A 14299-nucleotide genomic window follows, 5' to 3' on the forward strand; every position below is an offset into this window, starting at 1 on the left:
GACAGGAGTGGGAAGTTGTGTGTGGAGTCTGAAGAGATAGGAGAGGCACTAAATGAATATTTTTCGTCGGTATTCACACTGGAGGGACACAGTGTTGTTGAGGGGAGTACTGAGATGCAGGCTGTTGGACTGGATGGTATTGATGTTCATAAGGAGGAGGTGTTAGCAATTCTGGAAAGGGTAAAAATAGATAAGTCCCCTGGGCCGGATGGGATTTATCCTAGGATTCTCTGGGAGGCTAGAGAGCAGATTGCAGAGCCTTTGATCTTTGTGTCGTCATTGTCTACAGGAACGGTGCCAGAAGACTGGAGGACAGCAAATGTTGTCCCCTTGTTCAAAAAGGGGAGTAGGGACAACCCTGGTAATTATAGACCGGTGAGCCTTACTTCTGTTGTGGGCAAAGTATTGGAAAGGATTATAAGAGATAGGATTTATAATCACCTGGAAAGGAATAATTTGATTAGGGATAGTCAGCACGGTTTTGTGAAGGGTAGGTCGTGCCTCACAAACCTTATTGAGTTCTTTGAGAAGGTGACCAAAGAGGTGGATGAGGGTAAAGCGGTTGATGTGGTGTATATGGATTTCAGTAAAGCGTTTGATAAGGTTCCCCATGGTAAGCTTTTGCAGAAAATAGACACATGGGATTGAGGGTGATTTAGTGGTTTGGATCAGGAATTGGCTAGCTGTAATAAAACAAAGGGTGGTGGTTGATGGGAAATATTCATCCTGGAGTTCAGTTACTAGTGGTGTACCGCAAGGATCTGTTTTTGGGCCACTGCTTTTTGTCATTTTTATTAATAACCTGGATGAGGGCGTGGAAGGATGGATTAGTAAATTTGCGGATGACACTAAAGTCGGTGGAGTTGTAGACAGTGCGGAGGGAAGTGGCAGGTTACAGAGGGATATAGATAAGCTGCAGAGCTGGGCTGAGAGGTGGCAAATGGAGTTTAATGCGGAAAAGTGTGAGGTGATTCACTTTGGAAGGAGTAACAGGAATACAGAGTACTGGGCTAATGGTAAGATACTTGGTAGTGTGGATGAACAGAGGGATCTGGGTGTCCATGTGCATAGATCCCTGAAAGTTGGCACCCAGGTTGATAGGGTTGTTAAGGCGGCGTACGGTGTGTTAGCTTTTATTGGTAGAGGGATTGAGTTTCAGAGCCAGGAGGTCATGCTGCAACTGTACAAAACTCTGGTGCGGCCACATTTGGAGTATTGCGTACAGTTCTGGTCGCCGTATTATAGGAAAGATGTGGAAGTGTTGGAAAGGGTGCAGAGGAGATTTACCAGGATGTTGCCTGGTATGGTGGGAAAATCGTATGAGGAAAGGCTGAGGGCCTTGAGGTTGTTTTCGTTAGAGAGAAGAAGGTTAAGAGGTGACTTAATAGAGGCATACAAGATGATCAGAGGATTAGATAGGGTGGATAGTGAGCGCCTTTTTCCTCGGATGGTGTTGGCTAGCAAGAGGGGACATAGCTTTAAATTGAGGGGTGAGAGATATAGGACAGATGTTAGAGGTAGGTTCTTTACTCAGAGAGTAGTAAGGGCGTGGAATGCCCTGCCTGCAGCAGTGGTGGACTCGTCAACGTTGAGAGCGTTCAAGTGGTTATTGGACAAACATATGGATGATATTGGAATAGTGTAGATTAGAGGGTCTTTAGATTGGTACCACTGGTCGGCGCAACATCGAGGGCCGAAGGGCCTGTACTGCGCTGTAATGTTCTATGTTCTAATACTGCACACAGTATTCCAGCTGCGGCCTCACCAATGCCCTGTACAGATGCAGCAAGACATCTCTGCTTTTATATTCTATCCCCCTTGCGATATAGGCCATCATCCCATTTGTCTTCTTGATCACCTGTTGCACCTGCTGACTGGGTTTTTGCATCTCATGCACAAGGACCCCCAGGTCCCTCTGCACAGCAGCATGTTGTAATTTCTTTCCATTTAGATAATAATCCAATTTGCTATTATTTCTTCCAAAGTGAATAACCTCGCATTTGTTAACGTTATACTCCATCTGCCAGATCCTCGCCCACTCACTCAGCCTGTCCAAATCTCTCTGCAGACCTTCTACGCCCTCCACACGATTCACTTTTCCACTTTTCTTTGTGTCATCTGCAAACTTTGTTACCCTACACTCAGTCCCCTCCTCCAGATCGTCTATATAAATGGTAAATAGTTGAGGCCCCAGTACCTATCCCTGCGGCACGCCACTAGTTACCATCCGCCAACCAGAAAAGCACCCGTTTATTCCGACTCTCTGCTTCCTGTCGGATAGCCAATCACCAATCCACGCTAACACCCTACCCCCAACTCCGTGTGACCCAATCTTCTTCAGCAACCTTTTGTGAGGCACCTTATGAAGCGCCTTTTGGAAATCCAAAAACACCGCATCCACCGGTTCCTCTCCGTCAACCGCACTAGTCACATCTTCATAAAAATCCAACAAGTTCGTCAAGCACGACTTTCCCCTCATGAATCCATGCTGCGCCTGCTTAATCGAACCATTCTTATCCAGATGGCCTGCTATTTCTTCTTTCATGATTGATTCCAGCATTTTCCCAACTACAGACGTTAAGCTAACCAGCCTGTAGTTACCAGCCTTTTGTCTATTTCCTTTTTTAAACAGCGGCGTAACATTAGCCGTTTTCCAATCCGCCGGCACTACCCCAGAATCCAACGAATTTTGATAAATAACCACTAACGCATCCACTATTACCTCTGACATTTCTTTCAGTACCCTGGGATGCATTCCATCCGGGCCCGGGGACTTGTCCACCTTCAGTCCCGTTAGTCTACCAAGCACCGCCTCCCTGTTAACATTAATTGTATTGAGTACCTCTCCTCCTACCAACCCTCTATCGTTAATATTCGGTAAACTATTTGTGTCTTCCACCGTGAAGACCGACACAAAAAACTTATTTAAAGTTTCAGCCATTTCCTCATTTCCCACTATTAAATCCCCCCTCTCGTCCTCCAAGGGTCCAACATTCACTCTTGCCACTCTATTCCTTTTTATATATTTGTAAAAGCTTTTACTATCATTTTTTATATTTAGAGCTAGCCTAGCTTCATAACCTATCTTTCCTTTCTTTATCGCTTTCTTAGTCGTTCTTTGTTGTTTCTTAAAGTTTTCCCAATCTTCCGATTCTCCACTATTTTTGGGCACTCTGTACGCATCAGTCTTTAACTTAATACTCTCCTTCATTTCCTTCGTTATCCACGGCTGGTTATCCCTTTTCTTACAGCCCTTCTTTATCACCGGAATATATTGTTGCTGAGTACTGAAAAGGATCTCCTTAAAAATCCTCCACTGTTCCTCAGCGGTCCTACCTACCAGTCTTCTCTCCCAGTCCACCTTACCCAATTCAGCCCTCATCCTATCGTACTTCCCTCTGTTCAAACAGAAGACACTGGTATGGGACCCTACTTTCTCCTCTTCCATTTGTATCAGAAATTCGACCATATTGTGATCACTTGACCCAAGAGGGTCCTTCACAAGAACATCCTTAATTCTACCTACCTCGTTACACATTACCAGATCTAAGATAACTCGTTCCCTCGTCGGTTCTGTGACATACTGTTCAAGGTAACTATCCCGACAGCATTCTAAGAACTCTTCCTCCATCCCACCCCTTCCAACTTGAGTCAGCCAATCAATATGCAGGTTGAAGTCCCCCAAGATTATTGCCGTTCCATTTTTGCACGCATCCATTATTTGCTTGTTTATAGCCCTCCCCACCTCAACATTATTATTTGGGGGCCTATAGACCATGCCTACTAGTGTCTTTCTCCCCCTACTATTCCTTATTTCTACCCATAACGATTCCACGTTTTGTTCCTTAGAGCCTATGTCATCCCTCACTACTACCCTGATATTATCTTCTATTAACAGAGCTACCCCACCACCTTTTCCTTCCTGTCTATTCTTCCTAAATGCCTGATACCCCTGGATATTCATCTCCCAGTCCTGGTCTCCGTGCAGCCACGTTTCTGTAATGGCCACTAGATCATACCCATTAGTGCTGATTTGCACCATCAACTCATTAACTTTGTTCTGAATGCTTCTTGCATTCGGGCAAAGTGTCTTTATTCCAGCTTTTATCTGGACCCGATTTGATGAAACGCTATCAACCTCTCCCTCGCCCTCTACTCCTTTAACTACTTGAATGCCCTCATTCACTTGCACTCGCTCCCTCTCCTCTACCATTAATTTTGTAATTCCTCTTACCTCTGCACCCTCCCCCCAATAAATTAGTTTAAAGCCCTATCTACAGCCCTAGCGATACAATTCGCTAGGACTCTGGTCCCAGCACGGTTCAAACGGAGACCATCCCATCTATACAGGTCCCATCTGCCCAAATACTGGTGCCAATGCCCCATGAATTCGAACCCATTCCTCCCACACCAATCCTTGAGCCACACATTCGTCTCCTTAATCCTATTAACCCTGCGCCAATTTGTGTGTGGCTCAGGTAGTCCAGAGATTACCACCTTGTTGGTTCTGCTTTTTAATTTGTTCCCCAGCTCTTCGTACTCCCTCTGTAGATCCTTAGTTCCTGCTTTGTCTTTGTCATTGGCACCTACATGGACCACGACAACTGGATTTTCACCCTCCCACTCCAGATTCCTCTGCAACCCAGATGATACATCGTGGACCCGAGCACCAGGCAGGCAACACAACCTACGGTATTGCTTCTCCTGGTCACAGAGAACAGTGTCTATGCCGTTAACTACACTATCCCCAATTACTACTACATTTCTCTTGGATTTCTCCGTTGCAGCAGCACCCTGCACCCTGGTACTGCCGACAGTTTGCTCGTCCTTCTCGCAGTCATTTTTCCATCTACACTGGTGGCAAGAACCTCAAACCTGTTACACAGATTTAAGGGCTGAGGTTCTTGGGACTTTACCTCCCGCAAACTACTTCCCTTCTTCCCCCCTCTGCCCGCCTTCTTCCCCCCACTGCCCGCCTCACCCGCAGCCATTCCCTGTTGTCCCTGACCCCCCAGCTACGTTAGTCAGTCTAAGGGACGTGACTTTCTCTTTATACACATTATCCAGATAGCTATCCAGTAAAGAACCTACCTCGGACATCCTTCCTATATCTCCCACCATGAACCCTATAGTTATGCCCCCTTGTAATAGCTCCATCCACCTGAGGAAATAGTCTTTGAACGTTCACTCTATCTATCCCCTTCATCATTTTATAAACCTCTATTAAGTCTCCCCTCAGCCTCCTCCGCTCCAGAGAGAACAGCCCCAGCTCCCTCAACCTTTCCTCATAAGACCTACCCTCCAAATCAGGCAGCATCCTGGTAAATCTCCTCTGCACTCTTTCCAGCGCTTCCACATCCTTCTTATAGTGAGGTGACCAGAACTGCACACAATATTCCAAATGTGGTCTCACCAAAGTCCTGTACAGTTGCAACATAACCCCACGGCTCTTAAACTCCAACCCCCTGTTAATAAAAGCTAACACACTATAGGCCTTCTTCAAAGCTCTATCCACTTGAGTGGCAATCTTCAGAGATCTGTGGATATGGACCCCAAGATCTCTCTGTTTCTCCAGTCTTCAGAACCCTACCTTTGACCCTGTAATCCGGATTTAAATTTGTTCTACTAAAATGAATCACCTCACATTTATCAGGGTTAAACTCCATCTGCCATTTTTCAGCCCAGCTTTGCATCCTATCTATGTCTCTTTGCAGTCTACAACAGCCCTCCACCTCATCCACTACTCCACCAATCTTGGTGTAATCAGCAAATTTACTGATCCACCCTTCAGCCCCCTCCTCCAAGTCATTAATAAAAATCACAAATAGCAGAGGACCCAGCACTGATCCCTGCGGCACTCCGCTAGCAACCTGCCTCCAGTCCGAAAATTTTCCATCCACCATCACCCTCTGTCTTCGATCAGATAGCCAGTTACCTATCCAATCGGCCAACTTTCCCTCTATCCCACACCTCCTCACTTTCATCATAAGCCAACTGTGGGGGACCTTATCAAACGCATAGTAAATAGGCACAACGTTAGAGTCTATTATAAATATGATAACTGGACACTAAGAAAATATCAAACAGATTAGGCAAAGGCAATATTGATTTATGAAAGGGAAATCACGTTTGAAAAACCCGGAAATATTTGAGGACACAACTAGAATATTAGATAAGGGTGAACCAGTGGATGTGATGCATTGGATTTTTAGAAATCATTTGATAAAGTCCCAAATAAAACATTAGTGTGCAGAATTAAAGTACATGGGATTGGGGGTAATATATTGTTATGGATTGAGAATGGGTTTGCAAACAGAAACAGAGAGTAGGAATAAATGGGTCTTTTCCAAAATGGCAGACTGTGGCAATGGCAGGATTAGGTCCCTGCAGGGATCAGTGCTCGGGATTCAGCTACTCACAATATGCATCAATGAGTTGGATATGGGAAACGAATGTAATATTTCCAAGTTTGCTGACATGATGGGAATGAGTGTGGTGAGGAGGATTGAAGAGGCTTCAGGTGATCTAAACATGTTGACTGATAGCTCAAATGTGTGGCAGATACAGTATAACATGGATAAATGTGAAGTTCTCTGCTTTAAATGGAGAAACAAATGGCAGACTATTATTGAGGGAGAGATTGTCATCACACCAATTCGCCAGATTGTCTCTTTTCTGTACACCATTTCATCATTGTTTGAAATCTGATCCACTAGTGGTGCCATCAGCAAACCTAAAAATTGAATTGGAGGGGAATTTGGCCACACAGTCATGTGTATAAGGAGCATTGTAAGGGGCTGCGGACACAGCCTTGTGGGACACTGGTGTTGAGGATAATCCTGGAGGAGGTTATGTTGCCTATCCTTACTGATTGCAGTCTGTGGGTTCGGAAGTCTAGCAAACAGTTGCAGACTGAGGAACCGAGCCCTAGTCCACGGAGCTTAGAGATGAATTTTGTAGGAATAATGGTGTCGAAGGCTGAGCTGTAGTCAATAAATAGGAGTCTGACATAAGTTGTGGGGAAAGGCAGAGGGATACCACAAATCTGACAAAAGAACATTGCCTGAACAGACAGTCTGCTTAAAACAAAATGAGAGATTATGTCCAAGTGATAGGAAAATGTGTGAAGATGACATACGAACGCAAGATTCCAACTGAGGATGAAAGGAGGAATTGAAAGTGTGAGGCACCTTCACCTGAGGACTACACTTATCTTTATCCATCAGTATCTTAAAGCTTACTGAATTGTGGTCACTGTTCCCAAACTGCTCCCCTGTTGAAACGTCGACCACCTGGCCGGGCCCATTCCCCAATACCAGGTCCAGTACGGCCCCTTCCCTAGTTGGACTATCTACATACTGTTTCAAGAAGCCCTCCTGGATGCTTCTTACAAACTCTGCCCCATCCACGCCCCTAAGTGAGTCCCAGTCAATATAGGGGAAGTTAAAATCTCCCACCACAACAACTGTTACTTTTACACCCTGCCAAAAACTGCCCACATATCTCTTCCTCTATCTCCTGCTGGCTATTGGGAGGCTTTTGGTAAACCCCCAACATTGTGACTACACCCTCCTTATTCCTGACCTCTACCCATATTGCCTCACTGTATAAGCCCTCCGAGGTGTCCTTCCGTAGTACAGCTGTGATATTCTCCTTATGATGTGGAGATGCCGGCGTTGGACTGGGGTAAACACAGTAAGAAGTTTAACAACACCAGGTTAAAGTCCAACAGGTTTATTTGGTAGCAAAAGCCACACAAGCTTTCGAGGCTCTGAGCCCCTTCTTCAGGGGAAGCTTCTGAAGAAGGGGCTCAGAGCCTCGAAAGCTTGTGTGGCTTTTGCTACCAAATAAACCTGTTGGACTTTAACCTGGTGTTGTTAAACTTCTTACTATATTCTCCTTAACCAGTAGTGCAACTCCCCCACCCCTTTTACATCCCCCTCTATCCCACCTGAAACATCTGTATCCTGGAATGTTAAACTGCCAATCCTGTCCTTCCCTTAACTAAGTCTCTGTAAAGGCAACAACATCATAGTCCCAAGTACTAATCCAAGTTCATCTGCCTTACCTGTTACACTTCTCGCATTTAAACAAATACACTTCAGTCCACCAGACCTCCTTTGATCAGCAACCACACCCTGCCTGCTCTTCCACTGAGTCTTACTGGCCCTACTCTCTGGCTCCCCTTCAGATAATTCACCTTTGCTTTGGTTCCCACACCCTGCCAAACTAGTTTAAATCCTCCCGTGTGACACTAGTGAACCTCCCAGCCAGAATATTTATGCCCCTTCAGTTTAGATGTAACCCATCCTTCTTGTACAGGTCCCACCTGCCCTGGAAGAGATCCCAATAGTCCAGATATCTGAAACTCTCCCACACCAGCACAGGGAGTAATCCTGAGATTACAAGCCTGGAGGTCCTGCTTTTTAACTTTCTACCTAACTTCTTAAACTGCTGCTGCAGGACCTCATCACTCTCTCTACCTAAGTCAATATGTATCATGACCTCTGACTGTTCGCCCTCTCCCTTTAGAAAGCTTTCTGCCCATTCAGAGACATCCTGGACCCTCGCACCAGGGAGGCAACATACCATCCTGGAGCCACAGAAACACCTATCTGTACCCCTAACTATACAGTCCCCTATAACTATTGCTCTAGTGCTCTTTGTCCCTCCCTGCTTAACAACAGAGCCAGTCGTGGTGCCACTGCTCTGGCTGCTGCTATCCCCTGATAGACCATCCCCCCAACAGTATCCATAATGGGATACTTGTTAGAGAGGGGTACGACCACAGGGGATTCCTGCACTGACTGCCTGCCCCTTCTAGCGGTCACCCATCTATCTGCCTGCACCTTGGGTGTGACCACGTCTCCAAAGCTCCTATCTATGACGCTTTCCGCCACCCTCATGCTCCTAAGTGCATCCAACTGCTGTTCCAACCTATCCATGCGGTCTGTGAGGAGCTGCAATAAGGTGCACTTCCTGCAGATGTAGTCGTCCGAGACGCAGGAACCATCATGGACCTCCCACATCTCAAGTGCAGCACTTAACCCCACTGACTGACATTTCTATCACCAATTAAATTTAAGAAAATTTATTAAACTCTTACCTTCACTTATCACTGCAGATACCCAAGGTCTTTATATCACTCACCTTCCCAAGATGCTCTCTGGATCTCTCTCTGCATATTAACGGTTACAATGCAAGAAGAAAACAAAAAACTCTATACCGAATCACCAAACTGCTCCAAATTACCAAGTTTCAATCCCACTCTGGCTGCCTCGCTCAGGCTGTCTCCCACTTCACCTGCGCAAAGCTTATTGCAAAAAAGTTCATCTTTTCTTGTTTAATAAATTTTTTTTTTTTTAAAAAGTCCATCAGCAGACTTTGTGACACTCGTCAGTAGTTGCCTTCCATGTTTCCAAATAAAAAATAAAAATTTGGATCTATCAAGTCAGGTTCCACCCTGGGATCTAATTTGTCCAATAGTATCAGGCTGGGATCATAACAGCCTGAAAGTCAACTTTTGAGTCAAAATTTCCAGGTAAAAAGTGCCAACTTAAACATGAGTGATATTTTCAAGGAGTTGAAATCCAGTAATGTTCTTGGATATGATACCAGACTTCAGGATTTTCATTTCACTGTTGTTTTGCAGCTGGGCCAACAGAGCGTGTCACCTGCCTGGCGCATGTGGGAGCACTCTGCCTCTGGGAATGGAACACTCTCCTGAGTCCTGGCTCACAGTGAGAGCACAAGAGAGAAACTGAGGAACAAGAGAATTGATGAGAGAGATTCAGCCTGCAGAAGATGCAGTGTCCAGGAGAGTCAACAAGAGGGAGCGAGTCGGCGAATGGATGGTAACCTGAAAGTGTTAGGATTTTTTGATCAAAAGTCAGCGATTGATCTATACACAAGATTGAATATTTCTAAGTAATGTAACCCTAACCTAGCTGCAAAACTATATTAATTCTGATTTATAAAAGCAAGCATTCTGCTCTTGGAATTATGTCAGCAAAAACCACCTCCTACAGAAGATGGATTAAAAAAGTGGATGAAGAGATTAAGTAAAATAAGCGTGTTTAAAAATGGCCACTTTTAAACAATAATACAGCCAAAGGGTGCAGGATGCTAAAACAAAATCAACTTTTCAAGATTTGTTTATTGCAGTTCAGGCCACTTTCAGAACCCCTTTGATCCCTCCCAGCTACGCAGTAACCCATATGCATCATGCGTCCATGCGTACACTGGGGTGATAGAAATATTGGAAAGAAAACCTTATAAAAGAAATAAATTATGTAAATCTTACTGGGATTTACAAACTCCGAAATGTGAACTGGATATTAAACAAATATTCCAAATTAGGAATAAAGATTTGAAACTTTTTATCAAACACTTTATGTAATAAACAAAGGGACTTAGCAAAAATACTTTAAGTAAATTGGCAATTGGAATGAGTATTGTAGAAATAAAGACTGAAATTATCTAGCTATTCATCATATGCAATGATAACTTTGAAGCTGAAAAGACTGAGACACAGCTGACACCCAGAGAATTGAGAATGGATAGGCATTTTGAAGTTTTTCTAGATTGGCTGGGGAACATAGGGGGCACAATCTCAGGATAAGAGGACAATCATTGATGATTGAGATGAGAAGGAATTTCTTCACTGAAAAGGTTGTAAATTATTAGACTGTGCTAGGTGTGCCTCAGGGATCTGTGCTGGATCCACTGTTATTTGTCATTTATATTAATGATTTAGATGAGAATATAGGAGACATGTTTAGTAAATTTGCAGATGACACCAAGATTGGTGGCATAGTGGATAGTGAAGGTGGTTATCTAGGATTGCAATGGGATCTTGATCAATTGGGCCAGTGGGCTGATGAATGGCAGATAGGGTTTAATTTGGATAAATGCAAGATGATGCATTTTGGTAGATCGAACCAGGGCAGGACTTACTCAGTTAATGGTAGGGTGTTGGGGAGAGTTACAGAACAAAGATCTACGGGCACAGGTTCATAGATCCTTGAAAGTGGAGTCACAGGTGGACAGAGTAGTGAAGAAGGCATTCAGCATGCTTGGTTTCATTAGTCAGAACATTGAATACAGGAGTTGGGGCGTCTTGTTGAAGTTGTACAAGACATTGGTAAGGCCACACTTGGGATACTGTGTACAGTTCTGGTCACCCTGTTATAAAAAGGATATTATTAAACTAGAAAGAGTGCAGAAAAGCCTTACTAGAATGCTACCGGCACCTGATGGTTTGAGCCAAAAGGAGGGGCTGGATAGACTAGGTCTTTTTTCCCTGGAGCGTAAGGAGGCTAAGGAGTGATCATATAGAGGTCTATAAAATAATGTGGGGCATAGATCAGCTAGTCAACATTTTTTCCCAAAGGTAGGGGAGTCTAAAACTAGAGGACATAGGTTTAAGGTGAGAGGGGAGAGATACGAAAGTGTCCATAAGAACATAAGAAATAGGAGCAGGAGTAGGCCATCTAGCCCCTCGAGCCTGCCCCGCCATTCAATAAGATCATGGCTGATCTGACGTGGATCAGTACCACTTACCCGCCTGATCCCCATAACCCTTAATTCCCTTACCGATCAGGAATCCATCCATCCGCGCTTTAAACATATTCAGCGAGGTAGCCTCCACCACCTCAGTGGGCAGAGAATTCCAGAGATTCACCACCCTCTGGGAGAAGAAGTTCCTCCTCAACTCTGTCTTAAACCGACCCCCCTTTATTTTGAGGCTGTGTCCTCTAGTTTTAACTTCCTTACGAAGTGGAAAGAATCTCTCCGCCTCCACCCTATCCAGCCCCCGCATTATCTTATAAGTCTCCATAAGATCCCCCCTCATCCTTCTAAACTCCAACGAGTACAAACCCAATCTCCTCAGCCTCTCCTCATAATCCAAACCCCTCATCTCCGGTATCAACCTGGTGAACCTTCTCTGCACTCCCTCCAATGCCAATATATCCTTCCTCATATCAGGGGACCAATACTGCACACAGTATTCCAGCTGCGGCCTCACCAATGCCCTGTACAGGTGCATCAAGACATCCCTGCTTTTATATTCTATCCCCCTCGCAATATAGGCCAACATCCCATTTGCCTTCTTGATCACCTGTTGTACCTGCAGACTGGGCTTTTGCGTCTCATGCACAAGGACCCCCAGGTCCCTTTGCACGGTAGCATGTTTTAATTTGTTTCCATTGAGATAGTAATCCCATTTGTTATTATTTCCTCCAAAGTGTATAACCTCGCATTTCTCAACGTTATACTCCATTTGCCATATCCTCGCCCACTCACTCAGCCTGTCCAAATCTCTCTGCAGATCTTCTCCGTCCTCCACACGATTCACTTTTTTCTCACACAGGGTGGTGTCTGGAACAAGCTGCCAGAGGTAGTGGTAGAGGCGGATACAATTTTGTCTTTTAAAAAGCATTTGGACAGTTACATGGGTAAGATGGGTATAGAGGGATACGGTCAAAAGCGGGCAATTCAGACTAGCTTAGTGGTAAAAACTGGGCAGCATAAGTTGGGCTGAAGGGCCTGTTTCCGTGCTGTAAACCTCAATGACTCTACTCCAGACGTTTAAGGATGCTCCATTATTGAATATATTTAAGGATGACAGATTTTTGATGTCTCGGAATCAATGGATCTAGGAAGCAGGCAGGAACATGGAATTAAAGATCAGCAGTATCACGTTAAAGGTAGAGGAACCACAATGGACTGTATGGTCTACTACTGCTCTCGATTCTTGTGATTAATTTTGATAATTGGAGTATTTATGCATACAAACGTACAAAATAGGAGAAGTAGGCCATTTGACCCCTCAAGCCTGCTCTATTATTCAGAAAGATCATGGCTGATCTGAGTGTTCGGGCTCCGCATTCCCATCTCCCCTGATAACCTTTGATTCGCTTGCCTAACAAGAATTTCTCTTCATAATATAAAAGCAAATTACTGTGGATGCTAGAAATCTGAAATAAAAACAGAAAATGCTGGAAACACTCAGCAGGTCTGGCAGCATCTGCGGAGAATCAGAGTGCAGTCCAACATGGAACAGTTAAAAACTACTTACTGGAAAACAGCACATTAATCACATTATGTGACATGCTTTTGGAGCAATCCAGAATAGTTCTATTTTGCTCCTGACCAAAGGGCTAGAGGAAAAAAACTTACGGATTGTCAAATCGTAAAGATTTTAACGGTAAAACTCAGCAATTTTTACCAGCTAATGAACAACTCCAGGGCCGGGCTGATCTGCACAAACCCCGGGCAGATTAATGAACAAACTGGCAGGAGGGGGAATTGTGACGGCGACATTGCGCAACAAACATCAACCGAGCTTCATCGGCAGCGGGGCCGACCCCCGGCCCCAGTCCCGGGGCCGACCCCCGGCCCCAGTCCCGGGGCCGACCCCCGGCCCCAGTCCCGGGGCCGACCCCCGGCCCGGGGCCGACCCCCGGCCCCAGTCCCGGGGCCGACCCCCGGCCCCAGTCCCGGGGCCGACCCCCGGCCCCAGTCCCGGGGCCGACCCCCGGCCCCAGTCCCGGGGCCGACCCCCGGCCCCAGTCCCGGGGCCGACCCCCGGCCCCAGTCCCGGGGCCGACCCCCGGCCCCAGTCCCGGGGCCGACCCCCGGCCCCAGTCCCGGGGCCGACCCCCGGCCCCAGTCCCGGGGCCGACCCCCGGCCCCAATCCCGGGGCAAACCCGGGCCGGACATTCACTCACCGCGGACAAGTGGCACACGGAGCTCGGTCTATTGCTGCCTCTCAGCGCAGTCTCCAGCGACGCGGCCACTCCGTCCCTACTCGCCCGAAATTCCGGATCCTCTCCGACACTAACCGGAAGTATCGTTACGTTCTTCCGTTGGCATGCTGCCGTCCGCTGTCTGACGTCAGCAGAAAACCAATCTGATTGGAGAAACCCAGACTTCCGGTCTGCGGCAGATGTGATGCCGCGGGGGGTTGTGGGTGGGCTTTACAGTGTAAGAAGTGTCACAAACCAGGTTAAAGTCCAACAGGTTTATTTGGTAGCACGAGCCACAGGCTTTCGGAGCGCTGCTCCTTCGTCAGGTGAGTGGGAGTTCTGTTCACAAACAGGGCATATAAAGACACAAACTCTATAGGCCGCCTTGGAGAACGCTTACCCGAAGATCAGAGGCTGAATGCCCATGACTGCTCAAGTGTTCCCCCACAGGAAGAGAACAGTCTTGCCTGGTGATTGTCGAGCGGTGTTCATTCATCCGTTGTCGCAGCGTCTGCATGGTCTCTCCAGTGTACCATGCCTCGGGACA

General features: G+C 46.1%; 1 protein-coding gene across 1 annotated transcript in view; it reads right to left on the reverse strand.

The window, feature by feature from the left end:
• The window catches only part of LOC144509456 (alpha-taxilin-like), a 119783-nt gene extending 105887 nt beyond the window's left edge, over nt 1-13896 (reverse strand). The window contains exon 1 of the mRNA XM_078238358.1: nt 13735-13896. The gene's annotated coding sequence lies outside the window, so the exon portion shown is untranslated. The remainder of the gene's footprint in view (nt 1-13734) is intronic.
• Between the last annotated feature and the right edge of the window lie 403 nt (nt 13897-14299).

The sequence above is a fragment of the Mustelus asterias genome, chromosome 21, assembly GCF_964213995.1.
Source record: "Mustelus asterias chromosome 21, sMusAst1.hap1.1, whole genome shotgun sequence".
Taxonomy (NCBI): Eukaryota; Metazoa; Chordata; class Chondrichthyes; order Carcharhiniformes; family Triakidae; genus Mustelus; species Mustelus asterias.